Here is an 11579-nt window from a genome sequence, read left to right on the forward strand (position 1 = left end):
ATTCTGGCTTCATTATATTCAGTTGGCATCTGCTAAGGGTCAGATTCTGCAACCCTTACTCATGCTGAGCATTTACTCATATGAGTAATCTTAATAGGCATTACATATCCTGAGTAAGTTACAGAATCAGTCCTTACTGACTTTTGTGATGTCATGTGCAGATGGGGAGAACTGCACAATATCTGTTCTCTGACAGTCCCAGCAGCTGAGTTGACAGAGACAGCACTTGCTGTTCTAATGGTACTGCTGAGACTAATATTTCATTGCAGTATGCAGCGCAGTATCCTCCCCGCAAACACAAATTAAAAAAACCCTACCTTAACTGGGGGACGGGGGTGGAATGTGTGTGTGTATGTCTTGGGGGAAATGGATTTTCTGATTTCAGGATCCCTGCAATTTTGGCTGCAGAGTATGCCTTTTCATATAAAAAGCCAAAAGCAGCAGCAGCTAGATTGTGCCATTAATTGATGCAACCCCCTTACAGCCTCTGGCAATCTCATTTCATGCAGAGCACAACCTTTCATTAAAGCAGAAAAATTTCCAGCACTTCTTGTTTGTGAAGAAAATCTTCTGAAGCCCACCTCACACTATGCTGCGTCTGTGACTTTGTAACAATGTAGAGACCCAGACACCTTAATCACTTACTAGTTAGGCCTTCTGCCATTATAGCCATTGTTTGGATAGCCACAGCACAGCTTCTACTCTGCTACAGAAGCATAGCTGTATATATGCCTTCTGGAAAAACTTGAAGAACAATCCCATAATGCTGGGGAATGAGTGACTAGAGGACATATACTGAGAACAGCACCAGCAGCTTGTTCAGCAATGCACTCTGGGATGTTCTACTGTAGAGGGCTCAGATGAAGGAGGATTTGTCAAATTGATTATAGAGGCACAGTTGTAGGAAAAATATGCTGTCCTCATTGCAATAAAAATAACGTGCTATGGTTACATTATGCCAGCCTAGACCATTGGCAAGGATGAAACAATTAATAACTGAATGTTGGACACAGCCATGTTTAGAGACACCCATGCTAGTAACTGGTTACAAATTTCTTTAAATATATAGTGTGGCTATAGCCTGAATCTGACCCAATGCAGGATATATTCCTGAGACTGCAGACAATCTGAAATAATAGGTCCATGAGAAGAGTGAACTAGGCCACCGTTTCCTCAATCTTTTCAGCTTGGTAACTGCTTATTCAAAGTAAACTGTTGTGATCTCTTTACAGTTATTATAAAAGTAATAGTAAAAATGTATGCTACAACTACTATATTTAACCTCACAAACACTGAATGTTTTGGCCTCCCCAAAGTAACGTCGGACATTTTATATTTTTTGCTTTAGAATGGTAATAAAATTGCCAGGGCCAAACAACCCCCTTTATAGTCTTTCGTGCCTCCTGGAAGGGGTGGGGAAGTTGCAACTCTCAGTTGATAAACACTGTCCTGATATGACCAATTTCTCTCCAACGCTCTCCAGAATAGAGCAACAGCTTAGCCTTCCTTTTGCATGAAGAGGAGAACATCTCTTCATGGATGGATGCATGGATCTTGGGGGACAATCCAACCTAACTGTAGCAGCAAAATACAAAATTCACCCTTCCTCTCACCCCATTCTCCTTAATGAGGTGTGAATTTTGAATACTAATGAGGACACTTTAAAAATAAAATATCAATGCTTAGTAAAATTAGAATTTAAAGGATATCACTCAAATTTGTTTAGTGAAAGTCTGAACAATTAAAATACTCAAAAGTCAAAAACGCAAAAATTAAGTAGCTTTAACTTACCCATGTTGCACACATATGCAGTATTTTTTATTCTTGGTTTTCAGTTTCAATGTCTTAATATGTTATTAGAAAACAATTTTTTCTACTTAGCTTTGCCTTTAATTTATTTGATTCTTTCTTGAGAACATTTGAAATTAATTTCTAGTGGCAGCCTAGCAAATTAATGTCATGAAAGTCTAACATATTAACTCCTTGATCTAATATGTTTAGCAATGCAAACACAACTTGCTATTTTCCAGTGACTGTGAAAGCTGTAGAAATCCAGTGTGTTAAGAGTGAAATTAGGTTTTGTTGAGAAACTGGTTTCTAAGAGGGCAGCATTTTTTACTCATTAAAAAGGAAAACACCTTGCAGACAGTATCAAACTTGTAGAGCAATTTCAAACTACATTCTTTAAAAAATTCCAGGCATGAAATTACCATCCTGTCCTTAAGGATGTGTCCATCAATTTTTCTAAGCAAAACATGCTGGTCCATAAATCTCACTTGATTAATAGGAAAAGCAAAGCATATAACTTCACTTGGTATTCATTTTTCTCTCTCTCACTCTCTTTCACACCACATTCATTTATGCATTTAACGTAGTGGAATTCAGACACTGAGAATACAGACAGATGGTATAGGGATACAGAGAGCTGGTATAATCTATATCCATTTAATGTTCTAAAACTATGGCATTTAGTTACAGAGTTAATTGTTTACCCCCCTAACCACAAAAGAATAGTTGTATCAATTCCTACTGGCATCACAGCAATCACAAAGGTACAACTGCCCATGTTATGGAAACTGAAACTTCCATCCACAAACCACATTCAGCTCTGGTTATATTTGGCAAAACTCTTACTGAAGTCAATGGGAGATGTATCTGCTTACATAGTGGCTAAATTGGCTCCCCAGGTGAAGATAATAACTGGTGAGGTGCCACAAAATGTCAGATCTTGTTCTGTATAAAACACAGCAGTTAACGCTACCATTTTAATAGGTTCCAATCTGCATGGTTGCTCCAAGGCTTTAGTTGGATCTTCTTGATTCCACATCTAACAAGCAAACAAAAACCCAGTCAAAACCACCAGTTTTCACCCAGATTCAGGGGTAACCCTGTGAAACTGTGAATTTGCCATGATTTTGATGCAAAGCCATCAGCTCTAGACCACCAAAAGATAGTGAACTTTAGCAAATCTTTTGATGAGCCTGGTATGAGTTGCAAGTGTGTAAAGAGGTATGGAAGCTGATGATTTTAACTGGTTATGAGTTCAGTTGTGAATTTGCCTAGCTGTAGCGAGGATATATAGTATTCTATAGTGCATCTTATAAAACTTCAGATGTGGCATAATTCTCCAGAGAAAAGCCAAAAGGATAAACACTACACGGAAATTAAAAAAATGGTAGAAATTTACATCTGAGGAGGAGCAAAGGGTAACAAGTGTTGTAACTGCACATTATATATAAAGCATGTGTAAAAAAAGTGTGGCTCAAAGTAATGAGTGGTCATGAAAATATGCATCCGAGAGACTGAAAATACAAGTTTTTAAATACATACATACATACATATTTTTAAAAGGCTTCTGTTTCGTTGAGAGGGACCAAGATGGATTTTAAAGCTACGAGGGGGAGAGAAAAAGAGAAGCATTTCTGATATTCCAGCATACAATAGCCTGATATTTTGCTTCAGTTACTCCTACGGGCATTATGTGCCAAAAAATTAAAAATTCTGCAAATTTTATTTGTCAAAATAACACTACATAATCATGCCAGTTTCAATTATTTTGGTAATTTATTTCAAAATACCTGTCAGCAAATATGGAGTAGGGAGTAGAGAGTTAAAGAAATACCTATTGCAACCCAGTTTCTGTTTCTCTGTCTCCCCAAGCCCAGCTGGGGAGTCAGATACCCACAACCCTTCCCCCACAGAGCCCACATACAGGGCCCCCCCCAGCCAATATACCTGAACCCCCTCCTCTCCAGAGCCCAACTGCAAGGGCCCCCAGCCCAGATACCCACATCCCATCCACTGCCTAGCTGCTGGGCCCTCCAGCCCAGTTACCTGCACCCCCTCTCCACCCCCAGAGTCCAGAAATCCAGAGGGAGAAACAGCCTGCTCAATCCCAGGTTTATACAGAGTTTGAATTTCTTGCTTACTACCCTCTCCTTCCATAAGAGCATGCTGGGAACTGCAACTGCCAGAAACCCTCTAGCTCAGTGGTTTTCAAACTTTTTTTCTGGGGACCAAGTTGAAGCAAATTGTTGATGCTCATGACCCAACGGAGCTGGGGATGAGGGGTTTGGGGTGTGGGAGGGGGCTGGGGCAGGGGGTTGGAGTGTGGGAGAGGGTCAGGGCTTTGGGCTGGGGGTGCAGGTTCTGAGGTTTGGGGTGCAGGAAGGGGTTCCAGGTTTGGGGGGGCTCAGGGTAGGGGACTGGGGCATGGGGTTGGGGTGCGAATTTACCTCCGGTGGCCCCGATCAGTGGGGCAGCTTGTAGGTATATTCTTAATATTTGTGATTCTGTTCATAATAAATTGTAAACCTCCAATATTGATTTATAATATTTGTAAATCTGCATTTATAATTCTTCTATTTGACATAATTATAAATCTGCAATATTGATTTACAATTCTGTATTAAAGCTTGCAAACCGTACCTTGCAAACCGCTCATATGGACTCTAAATTGATACTTTCTCTCACTTGTTATTAAGATTGACAGTTGTAAAACTAAACTGCCCAAATTGGCTCTGAATTGATACTTTCTCTCACTTGTTATTAAGATTGATGCTTGTAAAACTAAACGGCTTAATTGATTCTGCTTTCTCTGTATTGATGCTTTCCACTGATTGTAATTGAGATTGACGCTTATAAATGTAAACCAATCAATTAATGTTACTTTCTCAAATGGTTATGTTCAATTGGCTTTACTTTGCAAACAGATACTTTGTGATAGAGATTGACATGCTTTTTAACTAAAAACTTCACTTTATGTTCAATTGGCTCGACTTTGCAAAGGGATACTTTGTGATGGAGATTGATATGCTTTTTTGTAACACCCCTAAGAGCCACGAATTGAAGCTGCGCTCATAGAAATGTCACATAGCGACTCCCACCCTCTATAGTTTAGATCAGGAATGTTAAAAAACGGGGAGTCTCAAATAAAAAACACCTTTGTATGATAAAAGAAAGTCATTACCGAAGGAATGTTAAGAGACAGGGAGTCTCAAATAAAATAACAATACTCGGTGAAATGAGAAATGTGTTTTTATTCAAGTAAGGAATGTATGTGAATGAATGGTGGGTTTTGGAATAATCAGGGAAGTGCCAGCCTAGGAATTTAACATCAAGTGGCCAAAGAAGACGCCAGGTGGAGACAACCAGAGAACCCCACCAAAGGGCAAACTGGGATCCACCCGACCAATTCAAAGGATGAAGAAAGCTGATGAGCACCTGACAGCCGTCCTGGAGCAGTCATGACTAACAATATGAAAAAGCAAATTCCAGGGACTGGCATAGGAAGAAATTCCTATAAAAATGGACACTAAGGACTGAGAACTTTGAGTCTCCAGTTCTGCCACTACCCTTCAGGAGCATGGGATGCACATCTGACATGGACTCGGCTCCACTCTCCTGTACAGATTACCTGGCCAGTACTCTGTCATCAGCAACTTCTAGGCTGGTAACTAGAACCCCTATGCAGAACTGCTATGAATGAATGAATGAATATATATATATATAGTTAAGTAAGGAATAAGTAACAATAAGACAGTGTGAGTTTTATATTTCTTTTTATTATATTTACAATAAATGTGGCATTTTGCCTTGTCCCTTTAATAAGATCCTGCTGGTTTTTATTTTATTGGTATAACATTTTGGGGTACAGAAGCAGGCTTCCTGCCTGTCCTGGCACTGCGGACCACGCTGTGCCCCAGAAGCGGCCAGCAGCAGGTCCGGCTCCTAGGCAGAGGTACGCAAGGAGCTTCACCCGACTCTCGCCCACAGGCACTGCCTCCCCGATTCCCACTGCCCGCTTCCTGGCCAATGGGAGTGTGGAGCCACTCTTGGGGCAGGGGCAGCACCCAGAGCCCCATGACCCTGCTGCCTAGAAGCCGGACCCACTGCTGGCTGCTTCCAGGGCGCAGGGCGGTGTCTAACAAGCAGGCACTAGTCTTCCTTAGCTAGGCAGCACTGCCTATGGGACTTTTAATGTCCCGGTCCGCAGTGCTGACCAGAGCAAGGTGACCCAGTGCCTGACATGCCAGTACTGGGTTGCGACCCAGGGTTTGAAAAACTGCTCCTGCTCCCTCTCCCTTCCCCAGCAGTGTCTTCTATGTGCAAGCTGGGCTCTGTCGAGTCCAGTGGCGGCTAGCAGCACTGCAGCCCACTTCCGTGGGGGAAAGCAAATTCTGTGAGCGCCCCAACCCCCATAATGCAAAATTCTGCATTGTGCAGCTGCGCAGAATTCTCCCAGGAGCATTCAGTTCAGCAAAGAAGTGGGGGGAGAGAGAAAGCCCTCCCTGAAGCAGCAGTAAAGGAGGAACAAGCATGTATTGGGGCACCCACTAACAAGGCTATATTTAAGGATGAGCAATTATTTCCCTTATAAACAAACAAACAAACAAACAGTTTTTGTTGGTTTATAGCCTGATTAATCACTGTTGGCTGCGAATTATCTAAGGGGAAACACCTTTTTACTGTATGATATTAAACCAAATCCTTCAATTATGTTTGAATTAAAAGAGGCGAATGGTAGAAGTTAGAACATGTCAGATGCTTTTTGGGTGCTGCAAAGAAGCGAAGTTTTTGTTAATTTGGAACAAAATGCAGCATCTGCTTAGCTCATGAGGTGGGCTATAGAGAAATAGAAAAAGCAACTCAAAACACAGGGAGCAGAAAGCTAGCTCGGGGGTGGCTGCAGCCGTCAGAATGATCAGTAAAGAAGAAAAGGGGTCGTAGGCTGCAGTCATCGTCATCCTTATTTCGGGGGTAGCATCGAAAACGAATTAAACGTCCTTTGCCCAGGTCGGCGTGGACGGGCTGCTAATTTGCTTTGACATCTTCAAAAAGGCCCCCGGGGGCTCCCGCCAGGCTGGACCCTTTAATTCAACCCGCAGCAGCAGGGCCGGGCGGGTAAAGGCGCCAGCGCACCTGTGGGATACGGGGAGGCGCCGTGAGTCCCGCAGGGACGGGAGAGGCGCGGGGCGGGCGGGCGCGAGGCAAGACTGAGGCGGACACGTGGCAGAGCGAAGCCCGGGGAACGCACCCGCCGGGGCCGGAGCAGGGGCCGGGGCGCGCGCGCTCCAAGGGCCACGCGGCGGGCCGACGGTGGCTTCACCCGGCTGCGGCCGGCAGGGGAGCGGCGCCGCAGCAGCAGCGCCACCTGCTGCCCCTGCGGGTTAATGCTGCGCCGCCGGAGTCGGCGGCCTGCAAGACGCCGTGGGCTCGGCCAGCCGCTGCGCGTGCCCCAGAGGGGCCCCAGGGGCTATTCCGTGCTGTGCACGCTCCCACGGGGTGTGAGCCCCCCACGCCTTCCTAATCGGCCGGCCTCCTCCCCGGGAGCTCCCCTTCGCAATGCATACCCGCTGCACTTGGTCCCTGCGGCTCCTCTGTGGGGCAGCGGACAAACACCGCCGGGCGAAGCAGCGGGCGGCAAAAATAAAGGAGGTGAATCGGGGAGAGCGCCGAATCCGTGCCTGTCCTGTCTATATAGTCCTCAAGGTCACCATAATAATCAGGTGGTAGCGTGGCCGAGTGGTCTAAGGCGCTGGATTTAGGCTCCAGTCATTTCGATGGCGTGGGTTCGAATCCCACCGCTGCCAGCGAAGTTTTTATTTGCAGGTTTGGCCGAGTTTAGTTTCCTAGCAATATTTTTAATTTGTTTCTAATGAAAGAGGGCCAGTTTTATGCCTGACGCGGCATCGTGCATAGTGGTGTGCCCGAGGGCAATTTAGAATGAAGGGGGTATAAACTTTCTCTGCTATTTTCTGTCTGCTTTGTATGTCTTAATGTTTGTGAATTTGTCTCTTTCCCCATAGAAACCTCTTCCCCTTCAATGCATATATGGTTCTGGGGGAGAATTTTCTGCAGCTCACCAAAATGGTCTGGACCTTATGGGAGCATGATTTCTCATGAGTGTTCAGCCAGTGATCATGCAAGCAGTCAGGTGGACAGATTCTGGTTCTTATGCAGAGATTTGCCCTGCTTCTGGGACAGATGAGCTGAAACTAGTGAAAGAGTTATTGGTGCAGGGACAGACAGAGGGTGAAGGTCTGTGAACCAACCATGATAGCCAAGCTACAGCAATGAAGATCATGGATGCTTTGTCCTGGGCTTCAGTCTGAAGTTGACTGAGATGGGACCCCCAGTCTTCAATAGAAGCAACAACCACCAGACATCTGCCATGTGGGGTTACAGACATGTATGATGACATAAGGCCTAGGAGCTGAAGGCTCTCTCTGTTGTTACAGGACTGAATTTGAGGATGTTGGAAAGGGTAACTATAGAATGGAATTTTTCAGCTGGGAGGTAAGATATGGTTATTGTTGCATCAAAGGTCTCCCTCTACAAACATCATGCATTGAGAAGGGGGTAAATGGGACTTTTGCAAATTTAACCGCAGGCCTAGTCGGGACAAGACTTGCCTGATGACTAGTTTCAGAGTAGCAGCCGTGTTAGTCTGTATCTGCAAAAAGAAAAGGAGTACTTGTGGCACCTTAGTCTTATGCTCAAATAAATTTGTTAGTCTCTAAGGTGCCACAAGTACGCTTTTTCTTTCTGATGACTAGGACACTGTTCTGGATCTGGTTGCTGGATGCTGCTTGGCCTAGCCAATTGTAAAAGTAGGGAAAAATTTGAATGTCCAAATGTCATAGGTGGGCTGCCACCATTGCCGTGCACTTGGAGAAAACCCTCAGGACTGAAGATAGACTGAAGGGGAGCAATGTGTATGGATCGTGATTGATGCTCACCAGAAATCAAAGGTACTTCCTGTGGGAGGTATGTATTGCCACATGGAAGTACATGTTCTTGGGGGCACCATATCAATCTCTAGTCTCCAAAGAAGGGATCATAGACCATCCTATAATATTAGAACTAGGGGCCACCAAATGAAATTAATGGAAAGCAGGTTTAAAACAAAAGGAAGTTTTTCTTCACGCAGCTCATAGTCAACCTGTGGAACTCCTTGCCTGAGGAGGTTGTGAAGGCTAGGACTAAAACAGGGTTTAAAAGAGAACTGGATAAATTCATGGAGGTTAAGTCCATTAATGTCTATTAGCCAGGTGTCCTTAGCCTCTGTTTGTCAGAGGGTGGAGATGGATGTCAGGAGAGAGATCACTTGATCATTACCTGTTAGGTTCACCCCTCTGGGGCACATGGCATTGGCCACTGCCAGTAGACAGGACACTGGGCTGGATGGACCTTTAGTCTGACCCAGTATGGCCATTCTTATGTTCTTATGCTGAACATAATTCTTTTGATTTCTTAGATCTAAAACATAGTGAAGGCCACCAGATTTCTTTGGGACCAGGAAGTACCAGGAACAAAGCCTTTCCCCTTTGTGTTGGTAAGGAACTTCCTCTATTGCTCCCAACTCCAGAAGAGACCATAGTTCCTGAAATGACATGGTCTTGTGAGAGGGGTCCCTGAAAATGGACAGGGAGGGTGGGTTGGGAAAGTGGAGGAAAATGAACTGGATAACATATAGCGCCTTTACCGTGTCACTCAAAGGAGAGTAGTGCTTACTAAACTTTTTCACACATGATTGCAGCTAGTATGTTGTTAGATTATACAACAGAATGGGGGTTTCAGACGTTTTGGTAATATCATGCTACCCCTCAGACCTGAGAGCAGCATTCTCGACATGTCTCGGATCCATACTGGGGAAGGTGGAGGAGACTGGGTGTACCAGTGCAAGAATGCACATCACACTTCCCCTTCATCCCCACACACCTTACCTGGAAAAGGTAATATAGCCACTGACTGTGCTACTTTTAAGCCATAGCCCTCCAGAGGGCTTCAGAGATTGCTGTGGTCAGAGGGGAGTCCCTGTTAGTGAGTCCCCAATTAAGTCACATTGCCAGGAAGCCATTGAGTAAGGATGGGGGCAGACGGAGGGGGCTTCCACTTAGATGTCAGAGGTCATCAGTGGATTCTGGGATATCCAGCAGGTCTGTGGTCAACCAAACAACCCCCTGGTTTTGGGAAAGCGGCCCAAACAATCTTCTGGGTGCTCTCAATCTACCTGCCTGTGCAAATTGATGTTTGTGACAATGGCTCAGTTTCCCTTATCTCTTGGAAGAACTTTGGAAAATGATGTTAAACTATATGTAAGTTTTTTCATTTTCATCTAGTGGTATATTTTCAACTGGTTGTATTCAGATAAGAATATATTACTGAAAATATGAGTTTTAGATGCCTATTTCATTCTAATAATCTTTCAATAAGCATGTTGTTAATTTTAGCAGCTGAAAGGACCTATATAACCAAACAACTGACACATCACCTCTCTTAATAATTAAGTGAAAAGTAAATTTAAAAGAGGTTCTGCAGAAAAAAGTCCTATTTCATGGGCTGGCTAAATGTATAAATACAAGGTGATCTCAAAATTCATACACACCAAACAAGGACTAATTAATAAAAATAGATGAACTATTAAGTATCATTTGAAAAAGAAAAGGAAATGTAATACCATTGTTATTATTAAGTCAGGATTATGTCTCCATTCTGCTAGGTCCTGTGTGGTCACATAGGTTTCAGAGTAACAGCCATGTGAGTGTGTATTCACAAAAAGAAAAGGAGTACTTGTGGCACCTTAGAGACTAACCAAGGTATTTGAGCATAAGCTTTCGTGAGCTACAGCGCACTTCATTGGATGCATACTGTGGAATGTGTAGAAGATCTTTTTATACACACAAAGCATGAAAAAAATACCTCCCCCCACCCCACTCTCCTGCTGGTAATAGCTTATCTGAAGTGATCACTCTCCTTACAATGTGTATGATAATCAAGGTGGGCCATTTCCAGCACAAATCCAGGTTTATCATACATATTGTAAGGAGAGTGATCACTTTAGATAAGCTATTACCAGCAGGAGAGTGGGGTGAGGGGAGGTATTTTTTTCATGCTTTGTGTGTATAAAAAGATCTTCTACACTTTCCACAGTATGCATCCAATGAAGTGAGCTGTAGCTCACGAAAGCTTATGCTCAAATACCTTGGTTAGTCTCTAAGGTGCCACAAGTACTCCTTTTCTTTTTGTGGTCACATGGGAAGACACAAGCCTTAGTAACTTGCAGAAAGCAGAACAAAGCGAGAGGACTTCTCCTGGTCAGTGTATGTATGTGGGCTTTTCTCAAAGTTTCCTTCTTGTTTAAATAGTTTTTATAATATGCTTATTTGTCCAATAACATAACATTTGCATCACGTTCAAAAGACAAAGGACACACACAAACAGGACATCAACCTTTCAGCTTAAAAAAATATCTGGCATAAATGCAGTACAGGATGATGACATTTCCTTAACTTAACAATGTTATTTCATTAATGATACTCAATATAATTAAGGTACACAGGTGTTGTACTGGTGTCTGTTGGCTCATGAAATTAGATACTTTAACTATGGACCAGAACAAAGTGCATCAACAATTGTACATTACTTCTGGAAGTCCTCAGAAGTTTGATGGAGGCCAATTAGAGGCCAATGACCATTATGCATTGCTACTAATCTTCGTAGCTGATATTGTGAGAAATTACAGTGAGTGACCTTTATTAGCACTCATTCATATGTGAGAGAGCCTTAATACATGC

General features: G+C 43.5%; 1 non-coding gene across 1 annotated transcript; it reads left to right on the forward strand.

Moving 5' to 3' along the window:
• Positions 1 to 7510: 7510 nt before the first annotated feature.
• TRNAL-UAG (transfer RNA leucine (anticodon UAG)) lies at positions 7511 to 7592 on the forward strand. Its single transcript has one exon. It is a non-coding gene; the product is annotated as a tRNA-Leu (tRNA).
• Positions 7593 to 11579: the final 3987 nt, after the last annotated feature.

The sequence above is a fragment of the Lepidochelys kempii genome, chromosome 10 (genome assembly GCF_965140285.1).
Source record: "Lepidochelys kempii isolate rLepKem1 chromosome 10, rLepKem1.hap1, whole genome shotgun sequence".
In the NCBI taxonomy this organism is placed as follows: Eukaryota; Metazoa; Chordata; order Testudines; family Cheloniidae; genus Lepidochelys; species Lepidochelys kempii.